Below are 20,819 nucleotides of genomic sequence, written 5' to 3'. Positions count from 1 at the left end.
GCCCTTGGCCCAGATAAACCCGGAGCCGCTGAGCGCGAATCGGACCCTCTGCGCCTAAAGACTTTGAATTCAGAGACTTCTTACAGCTATGCACTGGGACTGTGAGCTGGGCTATGTAATTTCTGGCAGAATTTTCCCTGGACTTTATACAGAAATCCAAAACCTTTGTTCGTTTTGGAAAATTCTGGCAGAATTTTCCCTGGACTTTATACAGAAATCCAAAATGTTAAGTCGTGCGGCAGCGTCCGCGCGACATAACATTTATAATTGTCAGCAATGTGAAATGGTTCCATTTGAACAGGTCTGACTTGGGGGGGAAACTCCAAATAATAACAGTAAGTGTTTGTTGAAATATTGAAGGTTTTTAATATAGCAGCCACCTCTGGACTGTGAACTAAGCAAAAGCCCCACGCTGGCCGACGCGGTGTGGCGTACACCATACTATGAGGCGCAGGAAGGGGGATGAGGGGGGATAAGAAAAAAAAAAAGGGAAAAGGAAAAAGAAAAAAAAAAGAGAGAGAGAGTTATGTCAACTATAGTGAGTTTTGTGTTGAATTATGGAATGTAATCAAGGTAAAGAAAAAAATGAAGTGAAATTCATTAGTTATACAGTAGGGGGTAGGGGTTGGGGGCAGGGGGTATACTGGGGTTTCTGGTGGTGGTATATGGGCACTGGTGAAGGGATGGGTGTTTGAATATTGTATAACTGACATATAAACCTGAGAACTTTGTAACTTTCCACATGGTGATTTAATAAAAATTAAAAAAAAAACTATACATACATGTATACTCACATAAAATAAATATGCAAATAACTATGTATGTCCACACAGAGATACATTAAAATTTGTGTCTTGAGTAAGGCCTTACACATCCAAAGCAAGTAACCTACTACTGCATTATCTCTCTAGTCCCCATATTATTAACTTTTTTTTTGAATTTAGTATGAATTCCCCCTGGGTTTCTGATACCATATTTTATAAAATGAGATATGTGTTCTTTTCAATGTTAGTGTTGCAGCATATATGTATATATATACGTATATGCATATATATAGTGATGCAGATGATTTTTTATTGTAAAGTCCATGTTAATAAGAATTCATTAGAACAATTTACTCCTTAACTATATGGAGCACTCATCTGTAAGACCACCTTTTATCTTTGAGAATTTTTCACTACTGTTAGAATTTAATTTTTTTATCTCTATCTATTTTTGAGATAGAAATTATTCTAAAACTGTATCCAGGGGCTGGAGTGATAGCACAGTGGGTGGGGCATTTTCCTTTCACGCGGCCAACGTGGATTCGATTCCCAGCATCCCATATGGTCCCCTGAGCACTGCCAGGAGTAATTTCTGAGTTCATGAGCCAGGAGTAATCCCTGTGCATCTCTGGATGTGACCCAAAAAGCCATAAATAAATAAAATAAAATAAATAAATTAAAATGTATCCATTTTGCCAAAGTTTGTAATGCAATTAGCTTAAAGTTTTCTGTAGTTCAGGACAGTAGGTAGTAGATAATATTTGCTGAATGAATCAATCAATGAGTACTAAGCTTAGATATCTAGACTGAAACATGTATAAATGAATCCATAGTTCAGGTAGAGAACTAAAGCATTATGATATTAAAATATAATAATGAAAAAAGAGTAAACATACAATTAAGTGCAAATACATGAAACAAATTATTTTTGATCCTAGGTGGGCGGAGCGATAGTACAGTGTGTAGGGCGTTTGTCTTGTGCGTAGCCGACCTGGGTTCGATTCCTCCATCCCTATCGGAGAACCAAGCAAGCTACCGACAGTACCTCACCCACAAGACAGAGCCTGGCAAGCTACCCATTGAGTATTTGATATGCCAAACACAGGAACAACAAGTCTCACAATAGAGACATTACTGGTGCCCGCTGGAGCAAATCAATGAACAGGAAGACAGTGCTACTTTCAGTGTCCAGGTGGTTTTTACTTTGAGTTAGTAAATACTGTTGTGGTTTTTAATATTTATTTGATTTTGTTTGGTTTGGGCTGGGTGTACTAATCAGTGGCAAAATGCATGCTTGCCTAGTGTGCCTGAGCCCTGAGTTCAATCCTAGCTCTGCCCTCATGTAACATTTTTTTTTCTTTGAAAATCCCTGCTTTTCTCTCTAAAGGCTCAAATTTACCTAAACATTTATCATGTGTGTTCTTTTGACAGAGGCAGAATTTAGCTTCTTAAGTAGCCTATTTAGCTTCTTAAGTAGCCTATATATTCTCAGTACAAATACTCCCCATCAATTATCTCATGTTCTTAAATTCCACAGTTCTCTATCATTATTTAGCCATTTCTTAAAATCCTTGGTTATAAAGTCATACTCACCTCTACTCTTTGCTACTGCTTTCTTGCCATTATCATATTCCTGTTTTCTATTTGCTTGCTCTTTTGCACAAATTTGCTAACTTATTTAAATATTTTGGGGAGGTGCAGGCATACATCTGGTGGTACTCAGGGGCTTACTCTTGGCTCTGGTCACTCCACTCCTGCTGGGCTTGGGGCATAATATAGGGGGATGGAACTCAGGTAGGCTGTGTGCAAGATGAGCTCCCTACCAGCAGTACTATTGCTTTGGTCCAACTTTCAATATTTCTCTCCTTTACTTTGGTGTATATCTCTTCTCTTTCTTTATCATTTTTATTGACTCATTTCAAGAGGGGAAAATGTACATGAAATTTGTCACCTTGCCCCCAAAATTTAGTTTATTCCTTTTAACACTGTAGCATGAAATTGATATTTGTTAATTTTATTTAATTATCCCGAATCACGAAATCCCGTTAATCTTCAATTTCTCGAGCGGGCTCAGTAACCTCTCCATTTGTCCTTTCCCTGAGATCTTAGAAGTCTCTCTTGACTCGGCCCTCCCAAAGATGTCACACTGGAGGATCTTTCAGGGTCAGGGGAATGAGATCCAGCTTGTTACTGGATTTAGCATATGAATACACCATGGGAAGCTTGCAAGGCTGTCCCATGTGGGCAGGAAACTCTCAGAGGCTTCTAGTTTCTCCCAGAGGGAGAAGTAGGCTACGTCTCTCTGGATGTTGGCTGTTGATGGGATTACACACACCTGGGTTCCTCTGCCGGTACCTTCATGTGTGAGGCCTGTCTGATCATGTGGAGAGGGGCCTTGAGCATGGCTGTAGCTAGGTTCCAGTGGTCTTCGGCCACCAGGAGCTTTGCTCAGGGTGGGGATGGAAACTGGAGCCCATCCTCTCCGAGGGCCCTGGGGAAGACAGCCAGGCATGCGGGCAAGAGAATCTGTCTCTTAAATAAGAGACATTATTTAATTATGTTCTCTATAAATATACATGTATTCATAGTCTTATTTTTGCATTTTCCACCTGTTATTTTTTCAGCATAAGCATACACATATTTGTTTGTATATATGTATGTATAAAAACATATATATAGTCTACATATAATCTATACTCATACACAATTATAATATATATGGCATCCTTTCTTATAATACATAGAAATAATGAGATATCATATCATACATTATAAATTTGTATGTTCTATATATATAAATAGCGTCATTCTTTTTTTTAATGTAGGAATACTGCTATTTATTCAGCCATTGATTAAGCTGATTGGATTTGGCATGAACTCCACATTATATTTAAAAAAATTTTAATTGGAAATCCATGAGATAGACCATTAATAAGCTGTTCATAATTGGGTTTCAGTGATACAATGATCCAGCACCCATCCCTCCACCAGTGCACACTTCCCACCACCATTGTCCCCATTTCCTCACCACCATCCGGAGGGTGACCCCTTATCCCCTACCCCAAGACTCCCTCTATGGTTGGCACCTTCTCTCCTGCTCTCTCTCATTTTCCTTTTGCACATTGTGGTTGGCAATCCAGAAATAGCATCATTCTTATATAATATCTCATTACCTTTATGAAATGAGATCATTTTTGTTATATAATAATAGTTTGACCACTCATAAATGGTTTACCAAAATATTTCATCAATTCATATTCCATCATCACTGTACAAGAGACATTATTGATATCATTGCCATTTCTACTAATTGTACAAATTGACCAATTTTTTATTGCCCATTGTAATTATTGTTAACTCTGTAAAATATATTTATTGCTTTATTTTAAATTTACCACAAGTGAGTTTGAGAATCTATACATATATATGTATTTTATTTGGCTGTGGGTTGCTTTTCTCTTCTGAGCTTCCCATTGTACCCAATGGCAACTTTATCATCTGTTAAAATGACCTACTTCAAGTAACTGGAGAAAAAATTTCAGAGAATAATTATAAATTACTTTACTTGTCCCATGTTTTATTGTACATTTTTTTCCATTGCTATCTTTTTCTTACTTTTGTTTGTAAGAAAATTGGGATGCTTATCTCAGTGATAAAAATGTCTGATTTATAATACAAAGATTTCGAGTTTAATTTCCAAAACAAACTAAAAAAAAATCTATGGACAACAAGATCTCATTTGGGTTGCAATAATGTATCCATTTACATTTTAATAGTAAATTGTATTGGTTTAATATTTGCTTCTAATAAGTTTATCTTTAATTTCTTTATGAGAAGTTTTATTCTAGCAAAATTTATTAAATATCTTTTATTCCTGTTTTTTAAAGTGCAACTTTTGTCTCAATGAAGTTTTTTCTTTAATTTATTTATTTTTAATTAGTGAACCACCTTGAGGGTACAGTTACAGATTTATACACTTTTGTGCTTATGCTTCCCTCATACAAAGTTCGGGAACCCATCCCTTCACCAGTGCCCATTCTCCACCACCAGTAAACCCAGCATCCCTCCCACCCTCCCCAATTCCATCTCCCCCCACCCCAGCCTGCCGCTGTGGCAGGACATTCCCTTCTGTTCTCTCTCTCTAATTAGCTGTTGAGGTTTGCAATAAAGGTGTTGAGTGGCCACTGTGCTCAGTCTCTAGCCCTCATTCAGCCCGCAACTCCCTTCCCCCGCATGGCCTTTGACTACATTATAGTAGGTGATCCCTTCTCTGAGTTGCCCTTTCCCCAGAATGTGAGGTCAGCCTCCAAGGCATGGAGTCAACCTCCTGGTACTTATTTCTACAATTCTTGGGTGTTAGTCTCCCACTCTGTTATTCTATATGCCATAGATGAGTGCAATCTTTCTACATCTGTCTCTCTCTTTCTGACTCATTTCACTTAGCATGAAACTTTTCATGCCGATCCACATAAATACAAAATTCATGACCTCCTTTTTTCTAACAGCTGCATAGTATTCCATTGTATAGATGTATAGGAACCAAAGTTTCCTCAACCAGTCATCCGTTCTAGGGCATTCGGGTTTTTTCCAGATTCTGGCTATTGTAAACGATGCTGTGATGAACATACATGTGCAGATGTCATTTCGATTATACTTTTTTGCATCTCTGGGATATATTCCCAGCAATGGTATTGCTGGGTCAAATGGGAGCTCAATATCTAATTTTTTGAGAATCGTCCATATTGTTTTCCAGAAGGGCTGAACCAGTCGGCATTCCCACCAGCAGTGTAGAAGGGTCCCTTTCTTCCCCCATCCTCTCCAACAGCGGTTGCTTTTGTTCTTTTGGATGTGTGCTAGTCTCTGTGGTGTGAGGTGGTATCTCGTGGTTGTTTTGATCTGCATCTCTCTGATGATTAGTGATGTAGAGCACTTTTTCATGTGCCTTTTGGCCATTTGTATTTCTTCCTTGGTAAAGTTTCTGTTCATTTCTTCTCCCCATTTTTTGATGGGGTTGGATGTTTTCTTCTTGTAGCGTTCAACCAGTGCTTTATATACCCTTGATATCAACCCCTTATCTGATGGGTATTGTGTAAATATCCTTTCCCATTCTGTGTGTAGTCTTTGTATTCTGGTCACTGTGTCTTTTGCGGTGCAGAAGCTTTTTAGTTTAATGTAGTCCCATTTGTTGATCTCTGTTTTTACTAGATTGCTTAGTTCCGTGTCACCTTTGAAGATACCTTTATCTTCAATATCGTGGAGGGTTTTGCCGACCTTGTCTTCAATGTACCTTATGGTTTGTGGTCGAATGTTGAGGTCTTTAATCCATTTTGATCTGACTTTTGTGCATGGTGTCAGGTCAAGGTCTAAGCCCATTTTTTTTGCATGTGGTTGTCCAGTTGTGCCAGCACCATTTGTTAAAGAGGCTTTCATTGCTCCACTTCACATCTCTTGCTCCCTTATCAAAGATTAGATGATCATACATTTGGGGTTGTGTGTAGGGATATTCCACCCTGTTCCATTGGTCTATGGCTCTGCCTTTGTTCCAGTACCATGCTGTTTTAATTGTTACTGCTTTGTAGTAAAGTTTGAGGTTGGGGAGGGTGATGCCTCCCATCGTCTTTTTCCCAAGAATTGTTTTAGCTATCCGTGGGCATTTGTTGTTCCATATGAATTTTAGGATTGCTTGATCCATTTCTTTGAAGAATGTCATGGGTATACTTATAGGGATCGCGTTTAGTCTGTATAATGCTTTGGGGAGTATTGCCATTTTGACGACATTGATTCTCCCTATCCACTAGCAGGGTATATGTTTCCATTTCCTCATGTCCTCTTTTATTTCATGGAGTAGTGTTTTATAGTTTTCTTTGAAGAGGTCTTTTACTCTCTTGATTAAGCTGATTCCGAGCTACTTGATTTTCTGGGGCACGATTTTGAATGGGATTGCTTTTTTCATGTCCCTTTCCTCTTCCTCATTGTTTGTGTATAGGAAGGCCATGGATTTTTGGGTATTGATTTTACAGCCTGCAATGTTACTGTACAAGTCTATTGTTTCTAAGAGTTTCTTAGTAGAGGCTTTAGGCTTCTCTAGATATAGTATCATATCGTCTGCAAATAGTGAGTTTAATTTCTTCCGTTCCTATCTGGATGCCCTTAATCTCTTTTTCTTGCCTAATAGCTATCATAAGTACTTCCAGTACTATATTGAAGAGAAGTGGTGAGAGCGGGCATCCTTGTCTTGTACCTGATCTTAGAGGAAAGGCCCTTAGTTTTTCCCTGTTGAGGATAATGCTTGCCCTAGGCTTGTGGTAGATGGCTTCAACTATCTTGAGGAAAGTTCCTCCAAACCCCATTTTGGTGACGGTTTTCATCATGAAAGGATGTTGGATCTTGTCAAATGCTTTCTCTGCATCTATTGATATGATCATATGGTTTTTATCTTTACTTTTGTTGATATGATGGATTATGTTGATTGATTTTCAAATGTTAAGCCATCCTTGCATCCCCAGAATGAATCCCACTTGGTCATGATGTATGATCTTTTTGATGAGTTGTTGGATCCTATTTGCTAATATTTTGTTGAGAATCTTCACATCGGTGTTCATCAGGGATATTGGTCTGTAATTTTCTTTCTTAGTGGTGTCTCTGTTTGCTTTTGGTATTAGGGAGATGTATGCTTCATAGAAACTGTTTGGGAGAGTTCCTTTTTTTTCAATTTCCTGGAAAAGTTTGAGGAGAACTGGCAACAGGTCTTCTTGAAATGTTTGGAAGAATTCACCGGTGAAACCAACTGGGCCTGGACTTTAGTTTTTGGGGAGATTTTTGATTACAGTTTTAATTTCCTTAACATTGATGGGTCTATTCAGGTATTCCAAGTCTTCTTTGTTCAGTCTTGGGAGATTGTAGGAGTCAAGGAATTCATCCATTTCTTTTAGGTTCTCCTGTTTTGTGGCGTATAGGCCTTCAAAGTAGTCTCTAATGATCTTTTGTATCTCACTGATTTCTGTCATGATGACCCCTTTTCATTTCTGATTCGATTTAGTAGGGCTCTCTCTCTTTCTTTCTTTGTGAGTCTTGTTAGCGGTTTATCAATCTTATTTATTTTCTCGAAGAACCAGCTCTTTGTTTCATTGATCTTTCGGATTGTTGTTTTGGTTTCGATGTCGTTAATTTCTGCTCTAATTTTTATTATTTCTTTCCTTCGGTCTGGTTTGGGTTCCTTTTTCTGGTCCTTTTCTAAAGTCGTGAAGTCAAGCTATCTATGTGGGTCCTTTCTTCCTTCCTGAGGAATGCTTGGAGAGCTATAAATTTTCCCCTTAACACAGCTTTAGCTGTGTCCCATAGGATTTGGTAGCTCGTGTCTTCATTCTCATTTGTTTCTAAGTATCTTTTGATTTCTTCCTTGATTTCCTTCCTGACCCACTCATTGTTCAACATTGAATTGTTTAATTTCCACGTGTTTGATTTGGTTCTCCGTGTCGGTGAGTGGTTAGCTTCTATCTTCAGCGCATCGTGGTCTGAAAAGATGGTTGATACAATTTCTATTTTTCCTATTCTATTGAGGTATATTCTGGGGCCCAGTACATGGTCTATTTTAGAAAATGTTCCATGTGCACTGGAAAAGAATGTGTATTCTTTCTTTTTGGGGTGTAAGGCCTTGTGTAGGTCTATTAGGCCTCTCTCTTCAATTTCTTCTTTCAGAGTCAGTGTTTCCTTGTTGAGTTTTGTTCTTGTCGATCTATCTAGAGGCAATAAGCCCATATTGGAGTCTCCGACTACAATTGTGCTGTTAGTGATGTCCTCTTTGAAGTCTGTTAGGAGTTGTTTTAAATATTTAGCTGGTCGTTCATTAGGAGCGTATACGTTTAAGAGTGTGATTTCTTCCTGTTGTACATATCCCTTGATAAATAGAAAATGACCTTCGCTGTCCCTTTTAATCTTTTTAAACCTGAAGTCTATGTTGTCGGATACCAGGATGGCCACTCTAGCTTTTTTAAGGGAGTTGTTTGCTTGCAGGATTGTTTTCCATCCTTTGACTTTGAGTCTATGTTTACTCTGTTTGTTCAGGTGTGTTTCTTGCAGGCAGCAGAATGTTGGGCTTAATATCCGGATCCATTTTGCCACTCTGTGTCTCTTGATGGGTGCATTTAGGCCGTTGACATTGAGAGAGATTATTGTGATAGGATTTTGTGTCATATTTCTGTGGTATTTGTTGTTTTTATGGGGCTCCTCCTTGTCTTACAGTAGCCCCTTTAGACCTTCTTTCAAGTTTGGTTTTGAGTCTATGAAGTTCCTGAGCTGTTGTTTATCCGAGAAATAGTGTATGGTTCCTTCGAGTTTGAGTGAGAGTTTAGCCGGATAAAGTATTTTTGGTGAGGCATTCATGTCGTTGAGTTTTTTCACTATGTCCCACCATTGTCTTCGGGCTCGGAGGGTTTCCTCTGACAGGTCTGCTGTAAATCTGAGGGGTGCTCCTTTGTATGTGATTTCCTTCTTTGACCTTGCTGCTTGCAGAATTGTGTCTCTATCCATAGCTTCCGTCATTCTGACTATGATATGCCTTGGAGTCTTTTTATTCGGGTCTTTTTTTGCTGGTACTCTTCGGACTCCTTGTATCTGGATGCCTGCCTTCTCCAGCTCTGGGAATTTCTTAGCAATGATGTCTTTGACTGTGTTTTTTTCATTGGGGTTACTTCCCTGTGGTTCTGGTACTCCAATGATTCTTATGTTCTTCCTCTTGAAGTCATCCCCCAGGGCTCTGATTCGCTCTATAGCCATTTTGAGGTCTTTGGCCATGATTTGTTGTTGTCTATAACCTTTCTGCAGCTCATCTTCCAGGTCGCTGATTCTGTCTTCAGCTGTAGTCATTCTACTGTTGAGGGCATCTAGTGAGATTTTTAATTCATCTACCGATTTCTTTATTTGTGTGACTTCCGTTCGTAGGTTTGAGATTTCTGCTCTCATTTCTTCCTGGATTTTCTTGGTAGACCATTCCAGCGCTTCATTCATCTCCTCCCTTAATTTATTGGATATCTGTTCCATGGGTGCTTGGAGTAGGTCGACTCTCTTACAGATCTCCTCTCTGAATTGTTTATCTGAGAGGTCGTAGATGTGAGTAGCCCCCGTTGATGTTTCTGGAATCTTTTCTTCTCCCTCTCTTGGTGGAGGGGATTTTTGCTGCTTCTTCATATTGTTACGGAAGTATAGAGTTGGAACTTTGTAGTTATCTATTCTTGTTCCCTCTTGCTGAGGAAAGGAGGGGCTCTGCTTATGCTAAAGTTCCCTTATTCACTGACAGCTTTTATAGTGTCAAACTAAGCTAATGGATATTTTGCATGAGTGTTTGAGATGGCTAAAGTGATTTTCAAAGAAATAGACAGTAACTATTATGCTGAGGTAACAAAGAATAACCGCGGCCGAGTTAGCATTGGCCACTTGGACAGGAGGCCACGCCCACTTGAGACCACACCCCCTAAGATAAAGGCCACGCCCCTAGTGTCTTCCTGTTAGACAGCCAGGCGGGAGGCACAGGACACGGGGCGGGGCAGTTGCAGGAGGTCCGGGACCCCGTTTGGCGGGAAGCGGGTTACAGGAGGGCATGGCCGAGAGTCAGTGACGGTACCTGGGTGGGCAGGCCGCAGTTGTAGAGCGGATCGGGAGATGGGATGCACAGGACACGGGGCGGGGCAGCTGCAGGCGGTCGGGGACCCTGTTCCTGTCCCAATGAAGTTTTTATATCTACTCTATTTATTGATTCTGAGTCTATTGCAATAAGTTATCATTCTATTTCAGAGAAAATATGACATTGTTTTAAATTAAGATAATAAACTAGATTATTTTTAAAAGCATACCCTAATTAGGTATGCTCCAGTCCTAATTAGGACTGGAGCGATAGCACGGCAGGTACGGCATTTGCCTTCCATGTGGCCAACCCGGGTTCAATTCCTCCATCCCTCTCGAAGAGCCTGGCAAGCTACCGAGAGTATCCTGCCCGCACAGAAGAGCCTAGCAAGCTACCCATGGTGTATTTGATATGCCAAAAACAGTAACAAGTTTCACAATGGAGATGTAACTGGTGCTGCTAAAGCAAATCAATGAACAACGGGATGACAGTGCTACAGTGAAGTGCTACCCTAATTATAATAATTTATTAAACAATATTGTGCAGTTGAGGATGCTTACATCTCTATATTGGTGGATTTTTGGAGGAGTGGGTGACACCTGATGTTTAAGGCTTACTCCTGGCTCTGAACTCAGGAATTGCTCTTGGCAGGCTCAAATGGGATGCTGAGGATCAAACCCAGGTCAGCTGTGTGCAAGGCTACATGCTGTTCTATCACTTTGGCCTGTATAATTTTTTTAAATCCAGTTTAAATATAAATGTTATGCATGACTTATTTTACTTATATTTAATGTGTGATACCAGGACAAATTCACCACACTACAGAGTTCTTCTCAGAATGGAAAAATGACCAAAGTATCACCAGAGGGGCTTCAGATCCTAATTTTGTTCAGGAAGAGCAATTCAAATCCTAAACTAATAAATACAGTCAGAACTGTGTGCTAAGGAGAGAGAGGATGAAGGCAGGAAATGAATCAAGGATGACTTCATATTCACTCTTAAAGGATAGATGGGGAACTTTGAGTCCCAGCACTGCAAATGGTTCCCTGCACCTCCAGGAATGCATGAGGCCGGGAATAAGTCCTAAGTATAGCCCAGTATGGCCCCCAAACAAGCAAGCACACAAAGATGGGTTTCTTGAATAAATAATCCTAGATCTAAATATTACACATCTTTATTCTTCTGCTTAATTGAAGGCAGTGGTTATGGATTGTTCCTTCAATGTAGGGAGGACATTATCTTCTCCTGAGCTTCCGGAGCCTGAGGCTCTCAACTTGAAAAATATATGCATGTAAGATATGCTGCAAATCTTAGGAAAAGCAACTCCAAGAATTTATGGATCTAGTTAAGTTCTGAGAATACTTTTTTATTAGAAAGACATCATTTAGAGAATAATCAGATCTTAAAGGGTCTTGTGAAAAACTTCAGGGTTTGGATTTCCAGGATTTTTATTTCTTATTTTTATTTTCAGCCAATGAATAAGTGCATTTCTTAAAGTACATATGAAAAAGTTCTGAGAAATTGAGAAAACGGACCTATGTGAGGCAGTATTTTTTCCCTAGGGTGAGAGATCATTGAAACAAAGGGAGTGAGACCTGAGACAGCAACTCCCAGAGGCAGCTGCTCCTATTGTTATATAAAATGAACAGAAGGTAGAGATGGTCTCCATGAGGGATACGACAAGAAGTAAACCAGAAAATAGATCTACAAGATAATAGAACTGAGTGTGGGTAGGGAATGAATAAGAAATTTTGATTTCTAAATTTTTAATTTATTTCCTATATCCAGTGACCAAATATAATAAAATATCTTTGCTGCTAGAATGCAGTGTAACCTAATTCCTGAATAATATATGTGTTTTTATGATGTTGTATCACATTGAAAAGGCAGGAAGCAGAATTTACTTAACAATTAAGTACAGTTTTTAAGCAAAAATATTATAGAGGGAAAATATTGAAATAAAAAGTATTATTATTATTATTATTATTGTTTTGGGGCCACACTCTGGGATGATCAGAACTTGCTCAAGGCTCTGTGCTCTAGAAACTCTTCTGCCAGTGCTCTTAGGACCACAGGAGTGCCAGAGATCAAACCTGTGTGCAAAGCAAGCACTCTACCCACTGTATTATCACTCTGGTCCCAAAACTAAAATGTTTACGTATATATCTGGCCAGATAGTCTCATCATCGGCTACCGTCCAGCACTTACAGCTGTTTCTCCCGAAAGGGAGCATAAAATGAGGCCCCCATAACCATGCCACTGGACTCCGCCCCAGAAGGGTGCGGAGGAGAGCCCTCCCTGCCCCAAGGGACCCAGCCCAGGCAGCCAACCTTTACTACCCAACTGCCGCCTCATTCCAGGCCGCTTTCCACATGCTCAGGCCAAGCCTCATGCATGAGTGAATATATTCCTGACACATTATTATAGAGGGAAGTGAATATATGTGCCTCTTGGAGAGCCCAGCAAGCTACCGGAGTATCCTGCCCACATGACAGAGCCTGGCAAGCTCCCCGTGGCATATTTGATATGCCCAAAACAGTAACAATAACAGGTCTCATCCCCCTGACCCTGAAAGAAGCCTCCAATTGTTGGGAAAGACAAGTAAGGAGAGGTTGCTAAAATCTCAGGGCTGGGGACGAATGGAGATGTTACTGGCGCCTGCTCGAGTAAATCAATGAACAACAGGATGACAATGATAGAGTGATACTTATATATCTAATTAAATATTTTACAGAAAAAAAGGAAATGGCATCAGAAGTTGCTGTTTACTATTGTTTATAATCATTATTAAAAATATGTTTCTTGAGCATCCATTATGTGACTGGAGCCATCAATATTATTTCATTTGCTCCTCACAAACCTTTTAATTAGAATTGCTATTAATATGCTATCTTTTATTTTTTTTTAGCATTTGAGGAAGCTGTTGTTTATGGTTATTAATTATTAGCTGAAAGTTATTAATTCACAAGTATGGAGTTGTGTGTTTTGAGTAACTTGTGTATTTGAATAATTTTGCCTATATTATATAACTTATTTGCTACTTTTTCTTTTATCCTTCTTAATAGTGTGTATACATTTAGTATTGACTATTGTTAATGAACTTATATTTTGATAACTCAGAAAACAGAAATTACAAAAGGATGGGAAAGCAGGATAATAAAAACAGCAGACAGCATAAGGCAAAATATAGCTTGAGGCATGAATACACAAAAGAAAAATCTAGGATTATTAATGAGAACATGCATAAAAAGGAAATCCAAATGACTATATTTAACTATAGCAAAAGGACTAATAGCCAATCAAGGATAATTTTAAGGTAATTATAAAAATCCCTGGGTCTATACTGTATTCCTTTCCTTTTTTATTTTTTATTTTAAAATTTTTTAATTGTTATTTTTATTTTATTAGTGAATCACTGTGAGACAAAGTTACAGACTTAGAGGTTTTCATGCTTACATTTCAGTCATACAATGATCGAGTACCCATCCCTCCACCAGTGCCCATTTTCCACCACCAATGGCCCCAGTATCCCTCCCACCACACCCACGCTGTCCCCTTCACCCCACCCTGCCTCTGTGGTTTGTTACAGAGGTATTAAGTAGGCATCATGTTCAGTCTACAGCCTATTTTCAGCTCATATCTCCCATCCCTAGTGGGCCCGCCGAGTACCCTTTGTTTGGTGAACCCTTCTCTATCAGAGTTGCTTCTTCACCTAGCATGTTGAGGTCAGCTTTCAAGCTGTGGAGTACTCCTCTTGGTACTTATCTCTACTATTCTTGGGTGTTAAGTTTTCCTTTCCTAATACCATAAAGACAATGTCTATTTCAGTCATAACATTTTGAAGTATAAATACAAGTGGCTTTAATCTCTTTTCTCCAGCCTCACACTCACCATTACCATTGGTTTTTGTTGGGGGTTTTGGGAGTGGCATACCTGGCGATACTCAGGTGTTGCTCCTGTCTCTATACTCAGGAATTACTCCTCCAAAAAGTAATTCTGTGGAATTGCTTCTGGGGAATAATCCCTGCACTGAGAAATTCCTGAGTAAACTCTGATGCTCTGACAGACCATATAGGATTCAGTGATCAAACTTGAGTCAGCTGCATGCAAGGCAAACACCCTATCGATGTACTATCTCTGCAAGTCCCCACTACCATTTCTTTTTAGGGAAATTTTTATCATGTGAGAAATCTGGAAAAAAAAAAACTACTTTTCTTTCATTCATGACTTTTCATATAATCCTGAACTGGGTTCCACAGAATGTTTTTCAGTGAGGCATCAAAATCTATTCTAATCTTTTCAATAAATATGGATGAAATAAATTTCTAGGCAACCGAGTTATTCAGGGAAGCAAATGTGTTAAATATAGCAAAGATGATAAGTCTGAGCATATAAGACAATCATCCCGTTCATGCAAATTTATATGAAATGCGCTGTATCGTCCGTCTTCCTATTAGAATGCACTGCCAGTTGAGGCTGTGCTGAGAGCTGTCGGTGCAATTAGCACTCGTATTTTGAGTACTAGTCCAAAACCCACGAGGAGTGCCAGCATCGGTTAAGATAAACCTGCTAGTCAGTTAATTTGTGCTAAAAATAGCTAACTAAAGAAGAACAATTTCTCCTCTCTCTTTGACATGCAGTCAAGTACCTTCTAACGCAGGGTGATGATGGGTTTTGGCAGCGAGATGGGTAAGAAGAGCAAATGCTGCATGGTAGGAATCCATTCATTTGAGTTCAATAGGGGATAGAAAGAAGAATCCAGGCTTTGTGGCAGAAGGATTTTGGACTCCATGGAAACGCACTCAATTTCAATTTCAGATATTCTTTTTAGCTGAACAGGCTAGTTTTTAAAAAGCATTTTAGACTCAGTTTCCCCACTATAGTGTAGAGCTAAGAGCAGCTGCCTCACAATGCTATTGTGAAGAAAATGGGGACACAGAAACTGTACATATTACCAAGTCAAACGGCTTCTAGTGGCTCTATTTTCATCGTTCCTATTTCTGTATTATAATCTTTCTGTCTCCATTTCATTATATTCCCGAAGAAACAAAAACTATGGCCAACTGATATGAAACCATAATGCATACAGTGAAAGGACCTCTGTGACTCCACTTTGGAAAGCCAGACTCCTTAGGGTCATGAGTTTACCACTGAAACATACCAGACCTCTAGGGCATGGACATAAACGCCCAGACATCTGACCACAAGGATGCTTCAAGTAAACATAACAAGATGTGTTAACCACTCTATTTTGCTTCTCTAACCTTCACAGCTGCCAGGTGCTGTAATAACGCACCTGACAGGGGGCACCCAGACTTGCAGGCATGCACTGAGGCATGTAGGCAGGAGGGCATCTGGTTTAAAAACCTCTCTCTGATGGCAATCAGTCCTAAGTCTCTTAGGCTTGTGAACTCTCAGAGCAGAATCCCTTGTATGAGTGCCCTCAGTGCCGAGTCCCTTGTATGAGTGTATGCTGTTGTGTGATAAAACCTTGAAATATCTATCCTGTCTTAGTGTGTCTCAGTCCACGACACAGCTCAGGCTTGTGGCCACTTAACATTAACCATTCTTCCTCTTGCTCCATAAGCAGGCGTTTACTTCTTTCTCAGGTAAATCTGCTGCACATCCGTATCCCGCTGTCACATGCTACCTGTATCATTTCCCCAAAACAAATTAGCTTCTGGTAACCCGGTCTCAATCTTCACTAATCCTTTTTCAGATAAATTATTTATTGAGTGTTCCAATAAACAGTTGCCATCCGGATCAGGGCCTTTTGGAAATAATTTAACTCATTAGCTCTGTAGAACCATGGTTCTTGGGAGAACAGCTTAGGGATTCAGCTTTCAAACCCAAGGAGCTTGCTTGGGACTTAGCTTGTACATTTCAGTTTGGTTTGTTTCCAAGAGAGGAAAACTCCCACCCCAGGAAAATGAAGAGAACTAACTTTACAAATATTGAGGGTATTTTATGGATTAGAAAATAATAGCTGGAGTAGCTATTATGAGCTGCCTAAACTTGCCTGTATTTCACTGTGTATTCTCAGTAAGACAATTATTTACATGACATAAAGCATGCATTTGAATTCAAGCATTCCTAAGAAAGCAATATATATTTTAATGAACTCATAAATAAGGTTGTTAGGAATTAGTGTTTATTGTCCATGAAAACACAATAAAATGCTTATAGTGACTATTCTAAATACCTTATAGACATGAACTTGCTGAATCTCTATCAATTCTAGAGCAGCAATTTTGATCATGATCATATTGTGAAAGAAAAAAGGGATACCTTTTGAGAGGTGTCACCACATATATAACCTAAATTACATGGCTTTCAAGAAGTGTGGACAAGACTTGATAAAACATGTTAGTTCTGGTATTTTTTTTCTTCACCCTATAGCATTAAAAAATGACATTTTCAAAATATCTATTAATATTATGATACAAATGGTACAACATACACTTTGCCTGTGGTGAGCACTAGGTCGATCCATGGTGTGGCATACCATCCCAAAGTTCAAGCTGCAGAGGCCCCTGCAACAATAAAACAAAGACATTCACATCTCCCTCTCCAGAGTTTTAGACTTGATTTTTTAAGCACTGTTATTCTGGACTGAAAGAATATACTTTGATTTATTTGTCATCTCCCTGCTCTGCCCCTTTCTGGAGAAGTCTTTGACCCTAATTAATCAACTCTGAAGAGAAATACCCACATGACCTTCTGGTGTTATGGTCTTTCCATGTGGCTGAGTACCATTGTCATTTTTTTTTTAAATGGGAAGTATGACTTCTAAAAATAATTAGGTCAATATTGTTCAAGATTACATTGGTAAATTTGTTCCATATAGTTTTCAGAGAGTAAAATACATTAAATTTTTTTAAAAAGTTACTTTAACACTGGATTAGTTTTCCCTTCAAAAACACTGGTGTATTTTGTAATTTTGCTTGTTCATTTTATTTTTGGAACTTACCTTAGAGGTGGAGTGATAACACAATGGGTAGGACGTTTGCCTTGCATGTGGCCTACTCGGGTTCGATTCCATTTTCCCTCTCAGAGAGCCTGGCAAGCTACCATGACGTATTCAATATACCTCAAAACAGTAACAACAAGTCTCACAATGGAGATGTTACTGGTGCCTGCTCAAGCAAACCGATGAACAATGGGATGACAGTACTACAGTGCTACAGTGCTATCGTAGGGGTGAGTAGGAGTTGTTCTGAGAAGTGCTTATTCAGAGAACCCAGGATCAAACCCTGGTCTCCCTCATGCAAATCACACAGTCCATTGAGCTATCTTATGTCTTATTTCTTTTTATCTAATACTGTTCAAAAAGCTACTTGACTTTTGAATCTTGTAATGAGATTGTCCCATAATATCTTGTCAGAGATATTTATTTGTTTCCAGTTGATTATTTAGGATTGTGGGCCATACCTAGCAATGCTCAGGGGTTACTCCTGGCCTTGTGTTCAGGAATTATTTCTAGCAGTGCTCAGGGGATCATATGTTATGCCAAGGATTAAACCCAGATCAATTGCATGCAAACCAAGTTTTCTACACACTGTACTATCTCTCTGATTCATGCTAATTTATTTTTAGTGTAACCCATTAATCCTTATAGAATTCAAAGAAATTATTTCATTCTGTTCCTCAAAAAATTCAAAAGAATTCTTTCATTCTGCTCATCAAAATGTTTTAAAATAGGCCTCTGAAAGAGAAGGGGGCAAAGCATTATACTAGAGTTTTTTACTCAGTATTGTTTTTTCAAAAGCTCTTTGGCCTTTGCTTTCCTAAATTTTAAATTGGGAATAATATCCCTAGAAAAAAGAGATGTTCAGAAAGAAAAAGACTAAACAGTACTGGTGGGGATGCAGGGAGAAAGAAACTCTCATTCATTATGGGTGGGAATGCCCACTGGTCCAGTCATTTTGGAAAACAATATGGAATTCCTCAAAAAAATAGAAATCTAGATTCCATAAGACCTAGCAATATGCTTCCTGGCAATATACCCTAGGGACGTTAAAACACTGCAGAAAAAAGTCATCTGCAGTTCATTTTAGCACTATTCAACAATAACCAGAATCTAACAACCCAAATGCCTGAGAACAGAAGAATGAATAAAGAAACTATGGTATATGTACACAATGGAATATGAGAAAGCCATAAAAAATGATGTCATGAAATTTGTTTATACATGTATGGACATGGAGAGTATTATGCTGAATGAAATGAGTCAGAGGAAAAAGAATAGAGATAATGATTACAATCATTTTTGGGATACAAAAATATAGTATGAGAATAATACACAAAGATAGCAGAAACAAGGGTTAGGAGGACTGGTCCATGTTTGGAAGCTTATCACAAGTGGGATGGGGGTAGAGAAATATAATTCGGACAGAAAAGAGACCACTATATAAATGATAGTTAGAAATGATCACTCTGAACAAAAACTGGGTGCTGAAAGGAAGTAAAATAATATGCATTATACCCTTTAGATAACAGTCTTGCAAATCACAGTGCACAAAGGAAAAAATGATAGAGAGAGAGAGAGAGAGAAAGAGAGGGAGAGAGAGAAGGAAAGTACATGCCACAGAGGCAAGCTGGGGGCTGTGGTGGCCATGAAGAAAATGGGGACACTGATGGACAAAAATGTACACTAGTGAAGGGATGGGTGTTGGAACATTATATAATTAAAACTCTATTATGAACGACTTAGTAACTATGTATGTTATAATTCAATAAAACAATTTAAGGAAAGGAGTTGATTAGGGACTCAAAGAGTTTAGAAAAATTTGTGGTGTAATTTACATTACAAAACATAATATAGTGGGTCAATAAATATTAATTCCTCTTAACTTTCTACCATATCTGAAAACAATCAATTATATATACATATATTTATATATATACACACACTAATATATGTGTGTATTCTTTAGAATAGATGAATCCTATACTGACCCAGCTTCTATATTTTATATATAAATTTTAGCTCTATTTATTTTTCATTACAAAAGTACTGAATTCTTCATTATCTACTTTCGTTTTATTGAGTGAAAATTTACTGTTTTTTGTTTTATTATGTGTGCAAGAAAATGTTCAAATTACAATCCATGTAATGTGTAGTTATCTTAAAGATGTGAATAATCCTGTAGAAAGATAAGGACAGTGCCCTCTTTCAACTATCTAATGCCACCTCTCTCTTCCTCCTACTCTCTCTGTCTCTCTCACACATGTGGCCTATTTAATAGCTTTAGTTAAAGCTATTAAAAATTTAGAAATAAGGGTTACATAAAAAATCAATGGGTTTGTTTGATTTTTATTCTAATAACTAGCAGAACTTAATTGAGAAAAGGAATTATAACTAGAGTCTTGTATTTGGATGGATGAAGAGGAATAGAATAGGGCAACCTGGATTTGAGAAATGTCCATCAGTCCATCAGTTAAAAATATGGAAAAGGTGTAGGATATTATACAACCATGAAGGATATTGTATAGTCAAGAGACTGATTAACTGAAGACAATAAATGGCCAAAGATTCTTCTTTTATTTTTTAATGTAGGAATGCTTCTGTTTATTCAGCCAATGATTAAGCTGACTGATACAGGGCATGAACTCCACTGTAGGATAACACTGGGTATGTCCTTTCATCCTTGCTGCAGGGAACTTAGTTTACCTTAAAGCAATGTCCTTTCTGTATGGACACAGGAAGACAGTTAATATTATGCTCTTGTAACTTGGGAGCTTATTGACTCCAATCATATTTACTCCTGGATATCTGCTTTCTCGACTCAGTTGCCCTTAGTTCCTAACACCCCAAAATCAGGGTCCCAGCAAAGGACTGAATGGATTCAGGGCAAGCTGTGAGCTACCGTGGCATCAAAATGGGCCAGGCCAAAGCACCACAATACTCAACTATAAGTTGAGAGCATGGTCATAGACAAATGCTGTCATGATCCAAAAGTAAAAATGAGACTAGGACCCTGCTGGGGTTAGGAAGACTATCATGGCCTAAGGACTGTGGTTTGGAATATACAGTGATACGTCCTCACGAAGAACCAAACTTTTAAGTTTGATATATCTCTTACTGTGCTCATACAGAATGACATTGCTAGAAATATTGCTAGAAATATTAGAAGTAGATTTACTATAACTATCTAAGTGGATTACTATCTGAGGAAAGAAGAAAGTGACACACTCTGAATGGGATCCCACTCTTAAGTGGATCTCCTTAGTAATCTGGAGTAATCTCCTTAGATGATATTTTGTCCTTGAGTTAATCTCCTGGAGGAGTGGTCTTACCCCTCTTTGTTGATTTGTTAATGTTCAACCCACCTTTGTGTCACCACCCTATGTGTTACTATATAAACTAAGACTTTAAGTGGGAATGGGGTCAGTGTCAGAAGTAAGGGTCAGAGTCAGAAGTAGGGGTCAGAGTC

The sequence above is a fragment of the Sorex araneus genome, chromosome 6 (assembly GCF_027595985.1).
Source record: "Sorex araneus isolate mSorAra2 chromosome 6, mSorAra2.pri, whole genome shotgun sequence".
Lineage (NCBI taxonomy): Eukaryota > Metazoa > Chordata > Mammalia > Eulipotyphla > Soricidae > Sorex > Sorex araneus.
The sequence above is the reverse complement of the archived record's forward strand: the minus strand, read 5'-3'. Positions refer to the sequence as shown.